Source organism: Protopterus annectens, chromosome 5.part1 (genome assembly GCF_019279795.1).
Source record: "Protopterus annectens isolate FY-2018-M chromosome 5.part1, PAN1.0, whole genome shotgun sequence".
NCBI classification, from domain to species: domain Eukaryota; kingdom Metazoa; phylum Chordata; order Ceratodontiformes; family Protopteridae; genus Protopterus; species Protopterus annectens.
In genome coordinates, this window is record NC_056736.1 from 139,073,386 (window position 1) to 139,090,840 (window position 17,455).

Genomic DNA, 17,455 nt, shown 5'->3' on the forward strand with positions numbered 1-17,455 from the left:
ACCTCCTTGCAGGACTAAGCTAGTCCTGTATGGAGGAAAAATAAATAAGGGGTTCTTTTTTGTCTAGCATGACTTGTATAAAAGGGATTTAATATAGATTCTAGGAACCAGAAGGTAAAGCTGTTAAACAAGGTCACATTAGTATAGCAGGCCTCAGGATGGCCATATTGTGGAAGAAAATGTAAAATATAAAATCTAAGAAGCACTTGAAGTGATTTTGATGGATTAAAATACCTCAGAAAATAAAGATACACTGACAAATGTTTTAATTCTTTACTTATTAAAATATGTAAATGCTGTGTCACATAGCTCCATACAGCACTAATTATTTAACACAATTCCCCCGGATTCAGCAAACCCTGCATGGTGTGCTGGACTCGTGCAGGAGCTCCAGCAGGCAATATGTCTGATGTGCGATCCAGGAATAAGCTGCAGGGACGTGCATGAGTACTCCTGCACTAGTTCTGCATAGACTCAACCCATGTATGCAAATTACCCCATTTGCAGGTGAAATCCATGCAAATGAGGTGAATTTGCAATCCAGGAAGCTGGAAGCCATCCGTGCAGGACTGTATGATGTCACTTTAACAAGCTTTAAATGGGAAGTGATGTTTATTTGCTATGACTCTGACGAAGCCTGGGATGTGCAGGTGAAAGCACTCAGTCATTTGGTTCTATGTGAATAAAGCAGTGTTTCGCTTTTCAGGGTTAATGTGTGCCCTTCTTTTTTATTTTTTTTTTGTGTTTGGTGATACTTTTCGGTATTCCATCCTTTGTGTGGTGGTTTTTTGAGTTCTTTATTATTTGGACACCTCAGCATTGAATTTGCATTTGCCCTGCTTGCTCAACATGGAGTTACTGATCAAAGAATTGACGGAAGCTGTCAATAAGCTTTCAGTTCACTTTACTGCTGCTCCAGTTAGTAAGAACATTGCAGAGATGTCGAGGGCATTACCGGCAGCACAGGAGCTTGGTTTGGTTGCTCCTGACAGGCAGAGATTAACATAAGGTGGTTCTAACTGCATTGAAAGTGAGCCTTGGTTGTCTAGAATGGCGGGACTTGTGGATTGGTTTTCGGCACCATCCTTGAACTTTAAAACAGGTAACAAGGAGATTTTGAATGTGGAAACATTAAACTTGTAACTGATTACTTTTGAAAAAACATGTCGAAAATATCGTGGATTACAGCTGGACAACACATTCTTAGCAGAATCTTTGAGGCTAAAACAAGTACCACAAGGTCTTTGTTTGTGAAAACTACCTAATGGGATTGATGAGGGTTAGTCAGCTTTTCAGGAACTTGTGGAACTTTATGATAAAACCAACCTGGAAGTAATGCATATCATTATGAAAGACAATGACAGTCAATTGACTATATTAAAACAGGACATTGTTTCTTACAACTCTAAGATTACTAGTGATTTATTATTCTGTGAATATGAAGAGAAATATGACAAAATTTTGGCTGATGTAGAGAAGTTTGTAAATGATAATATATCAAAAAAACAAACTAAAATGCAACGTGACATGCATGATTACTCTAACAGAAATGTGTATAGTAAAAATTATGTTGACAATGGTCCTAGTGTAGTTTCTGTTAATGAAAAGGGCAGGAATGAGGAAATACATGTTAAAAGGGCAAATAACACACAGTTTAATGGTACTGGTAATGACAGTGGGATGTCTATTTATGATCCTGAATGTTATGAGGAATGCTTTTTAGAACAACCCATGTACCAAGGAGATCGGAATGTTTAAAAACTAGAACGTTTGGAAGGGTTATGGCCAACAGAACAGGTGGACATACAACCAGAGGGGGTGGAAGGGGGGGGGGTGCGAATTATCAATACTAGATGTACATGAAAATGAAAATGTGAATGTATATTCTGCAATGTTTGAATTAACATGTAACAACACAGTTAACACTCTGGTGCATGGTGATTTCAAGGTGTATAATTTTACTGAAATGGAGTTGACCCCTATACACTGTGAGATGTTGAGTAAAGGTCTGTCATTTGTTCCAGCTTATAAAAATGACATTACCTCTTTACCGTTGAATTTGCATCTTTATACACGTCAACTAAACTTAAAATTATTATTGCCACAGGACAACATGATTATTATGAGTTGTTTAAAAAGGACTAGTACATTTATTGCACCTTATCACAAAAATGTCATGGTGTTTGAATCTTTATGTGAGACCGAATTTAAGAAGCAATGTGCTAAGAAAGGGAATTTTAGTGACAATTTAAACAAAGAGAAGAATGTATTACTTGACATGAAGAACAACAAGATTACTAGATTCACGAAACCTGACAAGGTGGGTGGGATAGTGGTCATGTCAAATTTTGATTATAGTATTAAGATGTTTGGCATTTTGAATGACCCTTCTGCTTACTCAAGGGTTTCGAGGAATGAGGTACATTACTCCTATTCTAAAATTGACATTGAGTTATTTGATGCCTTTTGTCAGGACATAATTGACAACATTGACTATGACTACCTCACAGTTAATGAGCTCATCATTCCTGTGGTTTTTGGGTTACCAATGATTCACAAATGTGTAGATAACCCCCCATTTAAGCCTATAGTGGTGGCAGGGGGTTCTAAAACTGAACCATTGGCCGCTTACATTGATCACTATAGTAAACCTATTATAGTGAAGATTGACCACATTCTTAAAAGACTCATGACATTGTCACAAGATGTTGAGAGATGTTGGCCCGGTTGACAATGTGATGTTTGTTGCCATTGATGTGGTCAATTTATTTATCGTTATCTCCCACGAAGAAGGTATACGAGCTTTCAAGAAATGTTTGTTTGACTCTGGTATCTTATCAACTGCTAAAGTTAATTTTGTTACCAGACTTATGGACATTGTCTTAGAAAACAACATTTTGTATTTTGAGGGGGAATATTTTCGGCAAATCACAGGGGTGGTGATGGGGGCGAAATGTGCCCCTATTTTTGCAAACTTGGTTTTATTAGATTGGGAAAACCAGTTTGTGTTTAAGTCTCAATTAATGCACAAAATATTAAAATATCTGAGATTTTTATATGCTATACTGGTGCTATGGAGTGGTACTGAAAGTGAGTTAGATGAGTTTTTGCATTATTTGAATAAAAGCGATATGTATCTATCATTTACTCACAGAACTCATCCATTGGAGATTGATTATTTAGATATTTTATTTAGGAAAAAAAGATGGTGTTTTGTCCTATACTGATGCGAGATGCTAGTGTCGCAGATGACAATAATAAATTGCAAGTGAACAATAAGGATATGGTAGTAAAATATAACCATGATTGTGTAGAAATATTAAGGATTTTGGAGACTGCTTGGGATACTTGTTTTGATGAAACACTTAGACAAAAAGTAGGTGACAAGCCACATATAGTTTACAGCAGGGGTAGGAATGTGAAAGATTTGCTGGAAACGAATGGGTCAAAAATAACTAAATATTACAGGTCCCAAATGTTTAAATGTGGACACTGTAATTACTGTAAATTTTTTAATGATGGCCCATATGTGGCTGTGGAAGGTTACCACTGTACTCTTGATTGCTCAGGTAGATGTACCTGCACTGCCATGAATGTGGTATATATAGCAACATGCAGTACATGCTCGGCATTCTATGTGGGGAAAACTACCTGTAAGCTTAAGGATAGAATTGCCGAGCATGTTAGGGACATCAAGAATAAGAAAATGGTTAGTGCATTGTACAACCATTCAGTTATTTGCACTAATTTTAGGAGATTTTTATTCTTTATCATTGACCGGGTGGTGAAAAACCAGAGGAGTGTTGCTGGCTTTAGAGCTAAGTGAGACAAGGTGGCAATTAAGACTCAATGCCAGAACTTTTCCAGGCATCAGTGATAATATATCTATTGTTCCACTTTTGAAGCAGAGAGCTTTTAACATTTGAACATTTGATTATATTTTTATATATGTTTTTATATTGTTTGTGTGTGTATTTTATTGGGGGGTTTGATTATGTATTTAATATGAACTTTTTAATATACTGTAAGTTTTAAAGTCAGCAGTTAAAATTATTGTATGATGGCACTTTAACAAGCTTTTAAAGGGAAGTGATGTTTATTTGCTATGACTCTGATGAAGCCTGGGATGTGCAGGTGAAAGTGCTCAATCATTTGTTTCTATGTGAATAAAGCAGTGTTTCGCTTTTCAGGGTTGAGGTGTGCCCTTCATTTGTATTTATTTTTTTGTGTTTGGTGATACTTTTCGGTATTCCACCCTGTGTGTGGTGGTTTTTTGAGCTCCAAATAAAAGGTTGATATTAAGTAGAAACCATGCCAATGGCCAAATATATGGCCATTGGCAAGGAAAACAGTTGCAAAAATAAAAAAAATAAATCAACTTTTAATTTTTTTAGCTAATCTCGGCTGTCTAAGCGTAGGGCATCGGTACGCAAATGGGATCAGGTGAATAATAAAAAAAAGCCTAAAATAAGCATTCTAACCAAAATCACAATTTTGCCATTATACTCAAGGGCAAGCAGAAGACAACATGGCCAGTGAATAGTGGTTACTAAGGGGGGAGGCTCAGTGTGAGACCTGTAACTAGGCATCAGGAGGCAATCCTATGCAAATGAGGGGAATGATACTGAATCCCAGACTTCCCCTGCATGTTAGTTAGCACCCAACAGTATAAGAGCAGGAATAGCTTGGTGCATGCCTAGGCATTATCTGACATCACAGGGGTGTGTATCAGGCATACTGTAAGCAGATTGGAGCCCGGTGGCTCGGGTTTGCTTTTAGCTTAGCAGAACTAAGTAGGGCGGGGGTGTCTGAGGCTGCCTAGCACTCTTTACACTGCCTAAGTAGGTGTGCTCGCCACTCACTGGGTTTTAAAGGAAAAAAATAAGTAAACCAGGAAATAGCAGCTCTGTGCATATTTGAGCACTGTGTTTGTGCGGCGCACCCCCGGACTTAAACAGGAAGGCAATGGGAAGGGAAAACAGCAGTAGAAAGCTAATCAAGGAGAACTAGCATAACTGGCAGGTGAAATGCATCAGAATCAGCCATTTACACAGGCAGCAGACCAGCCCAGCTCAGACCACTACTATAAACTATACAAACACCTTTCCCTCTGGTCTTTCCCACATAGTCTACACTACTGGTGTATACAAGCTGGAAATTTTTAACAAACAAAAGCAACAAAATGATAGGGGCTGCAATAGCTATCATGCAGCAACATGTGGAAGAGGCTGAGGGGGTGAGGATGAGAATGCTGTTGACCAACCCACAGTGAGGAGACGGAGAAGAGTGTACAGACCCAGGAAAACCTACCAGGGGCTACATGAGCTGGAGATAGTGGAGCACTATAGGGTGGACAGGGACCTTCTACAGCAAACTGTTGAGCTCTGCTGGCCACACCTCACACACAGAACTAACAGAGGGGAACCCATCCCAGTGGATACCAAGGTAGGTGTAGACCTAAGAATACTAATTACAGGTACCTTGCAAAGGCAAACTGGGGATATCATGGGTATCTCACAGGCATCAGCATCCAGGGTACTCCACCAGTTCCTGGATGCCATGTCAGCACATGCTGGTGAGCATGTGTATTTCCCCAACACCTGTGAGGTGTTGGCCAGCGATATGCATCTCTTCCACCAAATAGCAGAAAACCCTGAGGTAGTGGGTGTTATAGACTGCATGCACATACACATCAAAGCACCACCCGGTGAGTGGGGTAGGGTCTACATCAACCACAAGGGCTTCCCACCCATCAAGTGCCAGGTCATGTGCGATGCCCAGGGCATTATAATGAGTGTGTGTGCTGGCTGCCATGGAAGCTATCACGATTCCCACATCTGGCATCTGACACAGCTGTATCAGAGATTTGCCAGTGGGGACATCCCTTATGGTCATCTAGTGGGGAATGCTGGTTACGCACTGGAGCCATGGCTGATGATACCCATCAGAAATGCACACACACCCGAACAAGAACTCCATAATGATGCACACGCACAGACCACAGTTGTAATAGTGCGTGTGTTTGTGATGTTCAAGTCACGGTTCCAGTGCCTGGACACATCCGGTGGGGCCTTGCAGTATCCCCCAGCTACATGTACTCAAATTGTCATTGTATGTGCCATGCTACACAATATGATCCTGTGGAAACAGCTGTAGCAGGAACAGCACGGGGCAGGGCCACACAGCCACCCACCATTGCCAAGGCCTGCACAGGCACAGAGTGACTCAGAGGAGGAATAAACTGATCCTGCCCCAGTAGGCAGAAGGAGCCATGCCCAGTATGCCCTGGCCTTGGCAAAAAGGCAATGCATAGCACATACACTGATACAGGAGGGACCCAGGGAATGACACTTCTCTCTGACTTGCACATACAGTAAAAGTGATGCCAAACATGACACTACCTGTGCTCAACCATGTATAGGAAGTGTACGATGTGCATCTGACATAGGAAGCCCCCAGCACCATCCTCAATACTGGCACACCCACAAGGTAAGTCACTCTCCTTACCAATCACCGAATGGAGTAGTATGTGTTGTTACCTGTATCTATGGTATGGATGTGAGCATGCAAGGGAATCGGTTGGATGAATGAGATGCCAGCAGATAGTAGACACTTACAGTGGCAGCATGAGATCTGTAACAAATACTGGTGTCACCACAGTAACCAGTACTACACATGGTGACAAAACCAACTGCAGGAAATGTGCTGCTCCACATATGTGTCCATATGACACACACATGCCAGTCAGGGAGGTTCACATACCCAACAACAGTCACAGCCAGTAGGACAGGTGTAGACAAACACAAACACAACAAAGGCTGTGCTAAGGCCTCTGAATGATGCCTATGGATAACCTACCTACACAGACAGGACTACATCAGGTCAGGCAGTGGGATGTTAGTTCTGAAGGGTAGGAATCCAGAAACTAATATGTAGGTCAATCAAACCTAAGACCTGTAATACACTGATATGTCTCCAGTCAGCATGATAGGTTAGAAAACAGAATGAAATGGAGTACCTGACATACCAGAACAGTCATAGCAAATGTGTACAAGTTTCAGGTGTGCCCCCCAATCCTATGTAGAAATGTAGAAACAGTCAGGCGTGCCCCCCCAATCCTATGTAGAAATGTAGAAACAGTCAGGCGTGCCCCCCCAATCCTATGTAGAAATGTAGAAACAGTCAGGCGTGCCCCCCCAATCCTGTGTAGACATGTAGAAACAGTCAGGCATGCCCAATCCTGTGTAGACATGTAGAAACAGTCAGGTGTGCCCCGCAATCCCATGTAGAACTGGAGTAACAGTCAGGTGTGCCCACCTAGTCCTGTGTGGCAATGTAGTAACAGTCAGGTGTGCCCCCCAAATCTTATGTAGACATGTACTAACAGTCAGGTGTGCCCCCCACACAATCCTATGTAGAAATGTAGCAACGGTCTGGTGTGCCCCCCCCAATCTGATGTACACACATTGTAACAGTCAGGTGTGCCCCCCCAAATCCTATGTAGAAATGTAGTAACAGTCAGGTGTGCCTCCAATCCGATGTAGACATATAGTAACATGTATGTGTAGGTATAATACCAGTAGAGCACAGATGACCAGCGGAGGCCAAGGTAGCAGTATAGATTGTAGCATATGCAGGTATGTGTGTGTTAGGTTGGTGTGTGTTTCATATTGTGTGAGAGTGGTCAGTATGTATGCATGTTGAGGTTTGACCTGGTGGCCATTGCCCACTACTGCTGATGACAGGGCCAAGTCCTCAAAACTGCAGTGCCAAAGACAATTCCCCCCAGTATAACACATGCTAGCAGTAAGCCATTGTAAATGTATGGTGGTAATATGTGTCAACATCTGAAAGATGGACATGGCATGACTGTTGGGCTAGATATACAAGCAGTACATAGGGAAAACTACCCCAGACATACAGCATATTATGTGTAACCATGTAATGGACACGCCACTGGAATTATACATACTGGTATGCATCACATTATCTGGGCTTGTAGTCCGGAATACCAATGTTATCTGGCCGAAGACTTGCAGATCACAAAGGTGATAGGATGGATGTATTGGGAAACAGCTGATGTCCCTGCACAAGCCAGCATAACTGAAATGCCCCATGCATATATGTGAATCAGATGGAAGTATCGTCCATAGCACACATGCACCTGGCTCACCCAAACACCACCCACAGGTACTACTCTGGTTGTATCCCTGCTGTTGTGAATAGATAAAATATGACCCCCACCTGTGTATGGCAATAGCAAAAGAATGCAGCATGCAGTGCAGGTGTCCCATGCATGTGTGTCCCTAGCTGTAAGTAGCAATCTGCCAGCATGCATACCACCTGATCAATACTGATAGAAAGTATTGGCATGAACACCTAGCACACCTACCCTGTCACCCCAGGGGAATACACTGTATGTCAGTCTGGGACTATATGACTGACAGAATGCAATGACTTGCTACAGCTGGCCTGCATTACCACCAAATTTCCTACAGGTCTCTGCCAAAGGCCTGTGTCACACCCATACTGCCAATGTATGTTATGTCATGGATACCCAAATAACAACATAACACACTCCACATAAGCCATATGCAAGGTCATGTGGACAAACCACAGTAACATGTCCACCATGTCCCACTGTATGAACTGTGGACCAACACCAAAACACAGCTGTGATGAGGTGATAACTTTAGGGATAGTATCAGAGAATGTATGCATAATGTATGGAAGAGGATATAATAAAAGAGGGGGGGTTGGAGCATAGGCAGCATGGAATGTGCAAGGTCCGACACACAGCCATGTGCACATACTATCCCTAGCTGCAAACAGAAAAATGGGTGGCTAGAAACCTGCCTGTACACCACAATAGGGGTAATGTCCTGACTTATGACTCCTGCCTCTGGGTAACCTCTGTGAATCTGTACAGCTTATGTCTGCCAACAACAGTAGACCATACATATCTAACAGTTGCAGATGTTAGTGCATGAGTTCCTCAGTATGCACCAGTCATGCTTTGCACACACATTGGATAGGAATACAGACATATATCCAAGGACAACACACTATAATATGCCAAAAGTAGATATACATAGATGTGTGGAAGAGAGTGACAGTGACAAAGGGCCTTCCATCATGAGGCCTAACCCACCCAGCACACAGCCAAATGGCTACAACCACATGATGTAAAAATGTCACTCACTGTAGAAATTAGTCACTGGTATCCATCAGCATTACAGACTCTGTGGTGCAAGTGCTAGCTGTGCAACACGACAAGGCAGTAGTCATCTAGCAGTTGTATACACATACCTGTGGAATATAAAATTGCATGTGCCTGTGTGTGGAGTGTCTACCTCTAGATGAATGGATTATGGCCCATGCACACACACTTCCCTCACCATAGTCATAGTATGACAAGTCTGCTGATGTCATCCACTTTGAAACACACCTTTGGGAAAAGAGTAGCTCAGTAATCTCTGTGGCGTGTCCTATAACTGTAAAATGCTGTAGTGTGATAAACTAGCTAGGTAAGAGTTCTAATCCCAGACATGGCAACTGTGTGTGTGTCCCTGTCTGTGTAGGATGCAATGCTTTTTAGGCTAGTCACACCCACTACAATTGAAATGCCCTACTTTGGCAAGGCTGCTGATGTCATTCACTGTAAAATACACTTTTGGAAAAAGAGTAGCCCCGTAATCTCTGTGGCACGTCCTATGACTGTGTAATGCTGTACTGTGATAAACTAGTTAGGTACGGGTTCTAATCCCAGACATGGCAAGTGTGTGTGTGTGTGTGTGTGTGTGTGTGTGTGTGTGTGTGTGTGTGTGTGTGTGTGTGCGTGTGTGCGTGTGTGCATGTGTGTGTGTGTGTGTGTGTGTGTGTGTGTGTGTGTGTGTGTGTGTGTGTCTGTGTAAGGGACAATGATTTTTAAGCTAGTCACACTCACTACAATTCAAATGTCCTACTTTGGCAAGCCTGCTGATGTCATTCACTTTGAAATACACCTTTGGGAAAGAAGTAGGCCAGTAATCACAGTGGTGCATCCTATCACAGTGTAATGCTGTAGTGTGATATCTTATTTTGGTAGGTTCTCTATTCCCACACATGGCAAGTGTTAATGTTTGTGTGTGTGTTTTTTTGTCTGTGTAGGGTGCAATGCTTTTGAGGGCATTCACAGTCACTACAACCTCCAATGACCTTCTCTGGCAAGCCTGCTGATGTCATACCCAGTGAAATACACCTTTGGGGAAGGAGTACTCTAGTAATTTTTGTGGAGCATCCTGTAACTGCATAATGCTGTAGTGTAGTGTAATAAGCTATTTAGGTAGGAGTTCTAATCCCAGACATGGCAAGTAGGTGTGTGTCTGTGTTTGTCATTCATATCCTGTGTGGATGTGGGTGAGTAAAAATTGGACTCATTCTGGAGCAGGTTTTGCAAATTTCTTATTTGGTGGCCCTATTATATGTCACAATGTCCACCTTCAAGGATAACTGATGTGAAATAGACGAGAAGCTGGGGTAGCAGTCCATACCCCTACATGTGACATCAAGGACTGGCGAGCAAAGTTAGCAACCCTTGTATTACACAGAGAAAACTCTCAATCCATGTCTCACACACAAACACACTTGCCTAGGCAACAATGACTATGTTTCTAGTACCCTGCATATTGCCCACGGATAGTAACCATGGTGTGATTGCAGTGGACTACAGAGGACATGGCACCCTGTCCATCAGTAGAATAGGCATGTACATGCAGGCAGTGTGCCTTCACTATGTTCCCTACTGGATGCCTGCAAAACCTGTGATGCCATAAAATGTGACCCACAAAGGACATACCATGCCTTAAATGCATGCCCTGTATGGACAGATGCCACTGGCACCAGGGAATACCTGTATCATGCTATCAATGTAGGTGCAGGGTCAACCTGCTCTCCATTACCAGTTCCTGGCACATGAGGCCAGGACAGGCAGATCTGATGATAGGCTGTGTACACAACATGGGCCAGACACCCCAGGTACCGTTCCACAAGTCACTGTACATGCACATGGGACATCTGCACATCCCAGACAGCATCCATGTCATGGACTATAGAACACAAACATGGCAAGCATTGCACAGCAATGGCCACACACAACATTTACTCACGTAATGGTGGTGAATAATATTCCCACCTGTGTGGGCCAATCCAGACACTACACCCTGAGCCACATTGCAGACCATTGTCATATGGCCCGATGCCAAGGTATACCCTTCACCTAGCCTTGTATAGCCTTCTGCCACAGTCAACCGCTACACACCCATGAAGCAATGCACTCATGTATGTCAGTACTGGCACCCTGTATCTGTGTTTGTGGTGCATGATGTTTCGATCGCATTCACACTCATTACAACCCCAGTTGGCATACTGAAGCATGCTGTCTGATGTCAGACACCTTCACATACCCTTTGCCCAAATAACCTTTGTATAACCCCTGTGGTGCATGTGATACCTGCACAGTACTGTATTGTGGCAAACTAACTATTTAGCAAGTGTATTCATGACCTTGCCAAATGTGTCAATGTGTGTGAGTCCCTGAGAGAGTATGACTGTGTTGAAGCTGACACCTGTTCATGTGGACAGGCATGTGTACTATACCTACTGTATAGCTACCATATCATTGTTGCAGATGTCACTCACCATCACATATACATTTGGACAGCTCATCAACCTATAAGCTATGTGGCGCATGCAATAACTGCATAGATATGTGATAGTAATACAGTCAGTCAGATGTTTGAAACCCTGTACTGTTAGGTGTGTGACACAAACATGCTTAGGTTTTACTCTCCTACCCCCGCCCTGATTTGATTTGTCTCTGTCTGTCTCTCTCACTCCATTTCTGGTGGATGTGGAGAACTACACCTGCTTTGCTGTGGCAGCAGCATGTGTTTTGTAAGTGATGCTCATGATCAGCTGATGGCCTCTGCACAAATTGCAGCCCTCCTCTAGCTGATTGCATGTGGAACAGCTGTGGTAACATTCCCATAGCCAATTGCATGGAAACATACTCCAATATCTAGGAACATCATGTTGGTGTTGGGCCTTTACATTCACTGTGAGCAGGACCTAGATCTGGTGTTTGGCAAACAGCATCACAGATGGATTTGGGATTTACCTCTAACAACATACGCTGTGGAAACAGGCCAATACACAGGAGGGGGGATGTGCCTGACATGACTATGGAATGTAAGTGTTGCTATTCTGCATTCAGAGTAATGTCGGTTTAACAGGGTGTGTGTGGATATGGCTGGTCTACATGTTTTGATACCTGTCATGACAGTGCTATGTTTTTGAGGAAACCCCCATCTGTAGGGACATCTGCAGACTGGGCAGTGTGTTTTGCCTTTTGTTTCTTGTGTTACTCACAGAGAACCTATCTGAGAACTGCAGAAGCATAGTGTGAGGACTGCAGTCCGTACATGGTGACAGCCGTGAGAGTTCCTGCTTCATATCCGTCATAGAACATATATTGCAACAAACTCTGTTACAACAGTAAATGTATGAGGTTATCACAGCAACATATCAATATTGGCCCTGTGTTTGCGCCTCCAGCCACAACTCTGTCAACCTTTGTACAAATGACATGCAGTAAGAGGTACATATGTTCTGTACACCATTGTTTATTGACATCATATCTGATAACAAGCCAGTGAGATATCAGACTGCTACACATGTTATGCATAGTAGGGGTTATATTTGAGAACATAACCTGGGCATTCTGTGGTTGTGTGTACAGTACTGAGGTCTGTGTACTTATGGTGATTATCAATAGTGTGAGCATTGCAAGTATGTACCTTGGCCTGTGTACAGACTGTGGTAGATGTCATTGGCCTTGGTCCTGTTCTATCTGATGTTACATGCTGCTCCAATGAATGGTATGTTATCGGCTTACATGTTTGTAGGGCCAAATACAGATATGTCCCATACCACAGACAGGCATCGGACCACGTTGTGTAGCGGCCCAGTATATGTAGGGTTAGTGTGTGAGTTGCACATATGAGGATGGTGTTGATCAGACAGTCCATATACTGTAATATTAAGCTAGTTTACCATATGTGGCTGTGGCTGTGTTCACATTGGTTGTGGTTATGCACTTTCACACAGGTGTCTGTTACTCTGTGCTGTGACATGCCTGTAGAGCCTGTTATATTTGCAGGTAAATGTCTATTCCCCCATAAGAAATGTAGGCCAGTGTTGTGGCAGTCTGCCTGTAGCCTGCACAGTGATTTGTTACATGCCTAGCAGCTTTGTGTACTTATCCAGTGTGATGTTATGTCCAGATATTTGCCAGATATACTGCTGCCGGGCCACCATAACTGTCATGTATTTCTAACAAAGCAGTGGGATGCTGTACCGATGTATGTCACTAACTAGTGGGTAGTATGTGGCAATGTGACCTCTGCACCAGCAGTTTATATGTGTCAGGGCAGACAGGTGTATGTGAATGCATAACCTATGGGGGCAAATATATTCCAATATTTACATGATATACCCATCCACATAGCTGTTAACATCCACACTGTCAGCCTTGGTCCACATGTCTTGCAATTAGTAGTTCTGTGTATACCCCTGGACTGACTAGAGTGTGTCACACTGTCCACATGTATTGGCCATATCTCTGCTGTAGTCCACAGGATCATTACTGTGCTAGCAGTGGTACTGTACTATGATGTCCTTAGGATGTCTGTCAGTAGCCAATGGCAAAAATGATAAAAGCAGATGTGAACACCCACACACAAACATGTCTGTTAAGTCAACCCGAGTAGCAACAGTCTACATATATACCTGCAATACATACCTGACATCCCCTTGCACTAAGAGGTTGGGAATTTTTGGGCTGAGGTAGGACTCCACTCCATGTTCCGGACATATGGTGAACATATATCTATATATAATTATCCAGGTCCCCTTCACTTTGCTGACATTCCAGAATGCCGGCAACCATATGTCTGACACCATATGATCGAAATTCAGAATGCCGACAATGCTGAACTGGCATTTCACTATAGTGCGGAACGGAAAGATTTCCATTCCTGCACTGTAGTGTGATCTCAGAGTTGGTATATTAAAGTTACGGGGGTGTGGGGGCATTGTCCCCCTGCTAACAATTGAAAGGAAATTTTATTTTCCTTTTCTATGGACCACTCACAATGTCGGCATTCTGAATGTCAATCATATGCTGTCGGCCATATGGTTGTCTGCATTCTGGAATGTTGGCATTGTGCAGGGGATCCAATTATATATATATATATATATACACTTATACGTATCGACATACATAGATGGATATATATATATATATATATATATATACATATATACACTTATACATATCGACATACATAGATGGATACGGATATGTACATAAATATATATATATATATATATATATATATATATATATATATATATATATAAAAACACCCAAATATATACATATACACAGCAATATATGTCTACACATACACATATACAGATAGAGATACATATGCGCATATATTTACATATCCACGTATTATACAGCAGGAACTTCTTATTGTAACAATTGTTAATGTTTGTTATGTACTTCGCAGATGATAAAGATTCTAGTTGTCTACTGATGTACTATGTTCTTTATCTATAACTATGTTTGTAATTGTTAATTGCTATGTTGATCAAACATTTAATTGCTATGTAAATCCACTGTAACTACTGTCTGTATATTTTAACTGTGGAGCTTTTCTCCCCGGGCCTCCGCTGAAAATTGACCTATGTCCAGTCGGACACTCCCGGTCAACAAATGTAAATAAATAAATAAAAATAAATAATATACTTATAGATATCTACATATATACTGACAGTAATAGGAATATCAGTATAGATATGTATGCACATATAGTTATAGATATCTACATATATATCTACATAAATAGGCATATCTATACACATAGGATGTGCATACATATATAGCTATATATACATATATCTATCTATATATGTATCTATAGATATATATATATATATATATATATATATATATACAGCGAAGCGGCTTTTAAGGAAATTCTTTCCCTGGAAAAGAATTTGCTTGGCTGCTTCGTTACTTTGCCATTTTCAGCACTGTAGTGCAGTCTCAGAGTTGGTATATTTAAGAAGGAGGGGTGTGGGGGTGGTGAGCCCCCCCCCCACTTAATGCAATGTTTAAAGTGTTTTATTTTTTTGTTTGTTTTTTTTGTTGGAACAGCGATTTTTTTCCCTTGGAAAAAAATTGCTGTTCTGACATTTTGACATTGTAAGCTTTCGCTTATATGGGGTCGATTAATCACCGTTCGCTTTTTTAAGTTTCCAGTGATCTAATATAGACCCTCACTATATATATATATATATATATATATATATATATATATATATATATATATATAAATATATTAATATATGTATATACAAAGAAATTTACACATGGCCATATATATGATGCACTATACAGATGTGTATACAGACATATGTATGAATATACATGTGTATGTACATGTAGACATATATCAACATATGTATATGTATATATCCATATTCCTGTCATTTGTAAACATCACGGTTGTGCATACCCTCCCAGATGTATCTGACCGTATGTATCTGATATGTGTACATTATGATAAAACAACATATGTGATAGGTTCATAGGTTCATAGGTAAGTATTAGGCTATCTGCCCAAGTGCATTTATAAGCCTAGCCAGAGTGTGTTGGCTTTCACCACCCCCTTAGATTAGTTCCCTGTGCCTCTGACCAGCAGAACCACTGCAGTGATCCCCGGGGTAAATTTTCTGTTTCCCATCCACCCGTCAAGGTTTCTCTTGAAGAGTGCTAGTGAGGGGCTCTGCCTGATGTATATCGGAATCTTGTTCCAAAGCATGGGGAGTCTCTGGGTCAGGAATCTATCCCTCCAGCACATCCTATTTATCATTGTGGTAAGGTTTATATCCCTAGAGCGTGTGGCTCTCAGGGATTTGTTTTGTTTTTAGGTGGAGCATATCCATCAATTCTGGGTTGGACATGGCCTTGTATGTCAAGCAGAGATCACCTCTGAATAAGCGGTATGCAACTTTGTACAGCTGGAGTTTCTTTAGTCGGGCTGCATAAGTCATCTGTTTGAGGCCAGTAATCCTCTTGGTGAGGTACTTTTGTGGTCTTTCCAGCTGTTGCAGGTGTCTTGTAAGGTATATCCCAAATAGGGAATTGTATTCTATAATGGGTCTAATAAGTGATGAGCAGAGAGGCACAATAACCTCCTTTGTTCTGGATGCAAATCCTTTTGAGATTAGGTGGGCCACGTAGAAGGATTTTCTAACCACCTTGACAAAATGATTATCAAAGGAGAGATTGATATCTACTTGGGTCCCCAGATCCCTTATTACTTTTTCTGTATTTAGGGAACTACCACCTATGTGGTAGTTTGTGGGTACTTTGTTTTTTCCAAAGGGGATGACTATGCACTTTTTGGCATTCAGCTTGAGGCCATGATTTTGACACCAGGTTTCCATCTCAGTGAGACCCTACTGGAGGGTGTCTGTATCAGCACGAGAATAAATTATGGCCCCTAGTTTGCAGTCATCTGTGAACTTGGTCAACCAAAGTCCTCCTGTGCTTGCCTGTACCTCTGAGAAGTATATACCAAAAGGAGGGGTCCTAGGACTAAGCCCTGGGGGATGTCAGTTGTGACCAGTTTAGAGTCGGACCTAGAGTCTGTAACTCTCACCGTGTGGGGTCTGTCTGTGAGCCAATTTGCAACCCATCTCGTGACGTCGGGTTTAATGCTCAGGTTGGTGAGTTTGTCTATAATACCAGAATGGGGAATGGTGTTGAAAGTCTTTGCGAGGTCTAGGTAGGCTGTGTGGACCTCCTTACCCTCATCTAATGCCTTAGTAACTGTCTCAGAGAAGTCCACCAGGTTTAGGAGGCATGATCTGCCCTTAACAATGCCAAACTGGGTGGGGTCCAAAGTTTGGCGGTTCCCAATGTCTCTGTTAATGAGTTCCATGATGATGAGTTCCATAGCCTTGCAGACCAGGCTAGTCAGGCTTATAGGCCAATAGTTCCCAGGGTTCGTTGTGGCACCACCTTTGTGGAGTTGATGACTGTTGCTGTGTGTCACTCTGTGGGTACATAGCCTGTAGAGAGGCTGAGTTTGAACAGTGTGTTTAGGTGAGGGGTTAGTTCATTTTGGAGCTCTTGTAAGACACAGCCTGGGACACTGTCCGGTCACATTGAGGCTGATTTTTTGGCTTTGGATAGGGCTGTTTTAACCTGTGTGTCAGTGATTGCCAGGGCATTACATTCTTTTGGTATGGTTATGATCCCTTTGGGGGGGGGGTGAGAGGGGTGTGAAGTTTGCCCTGAACCTGTCTGCCAAAATGTTGGCAATATCAGTCGGTTCAG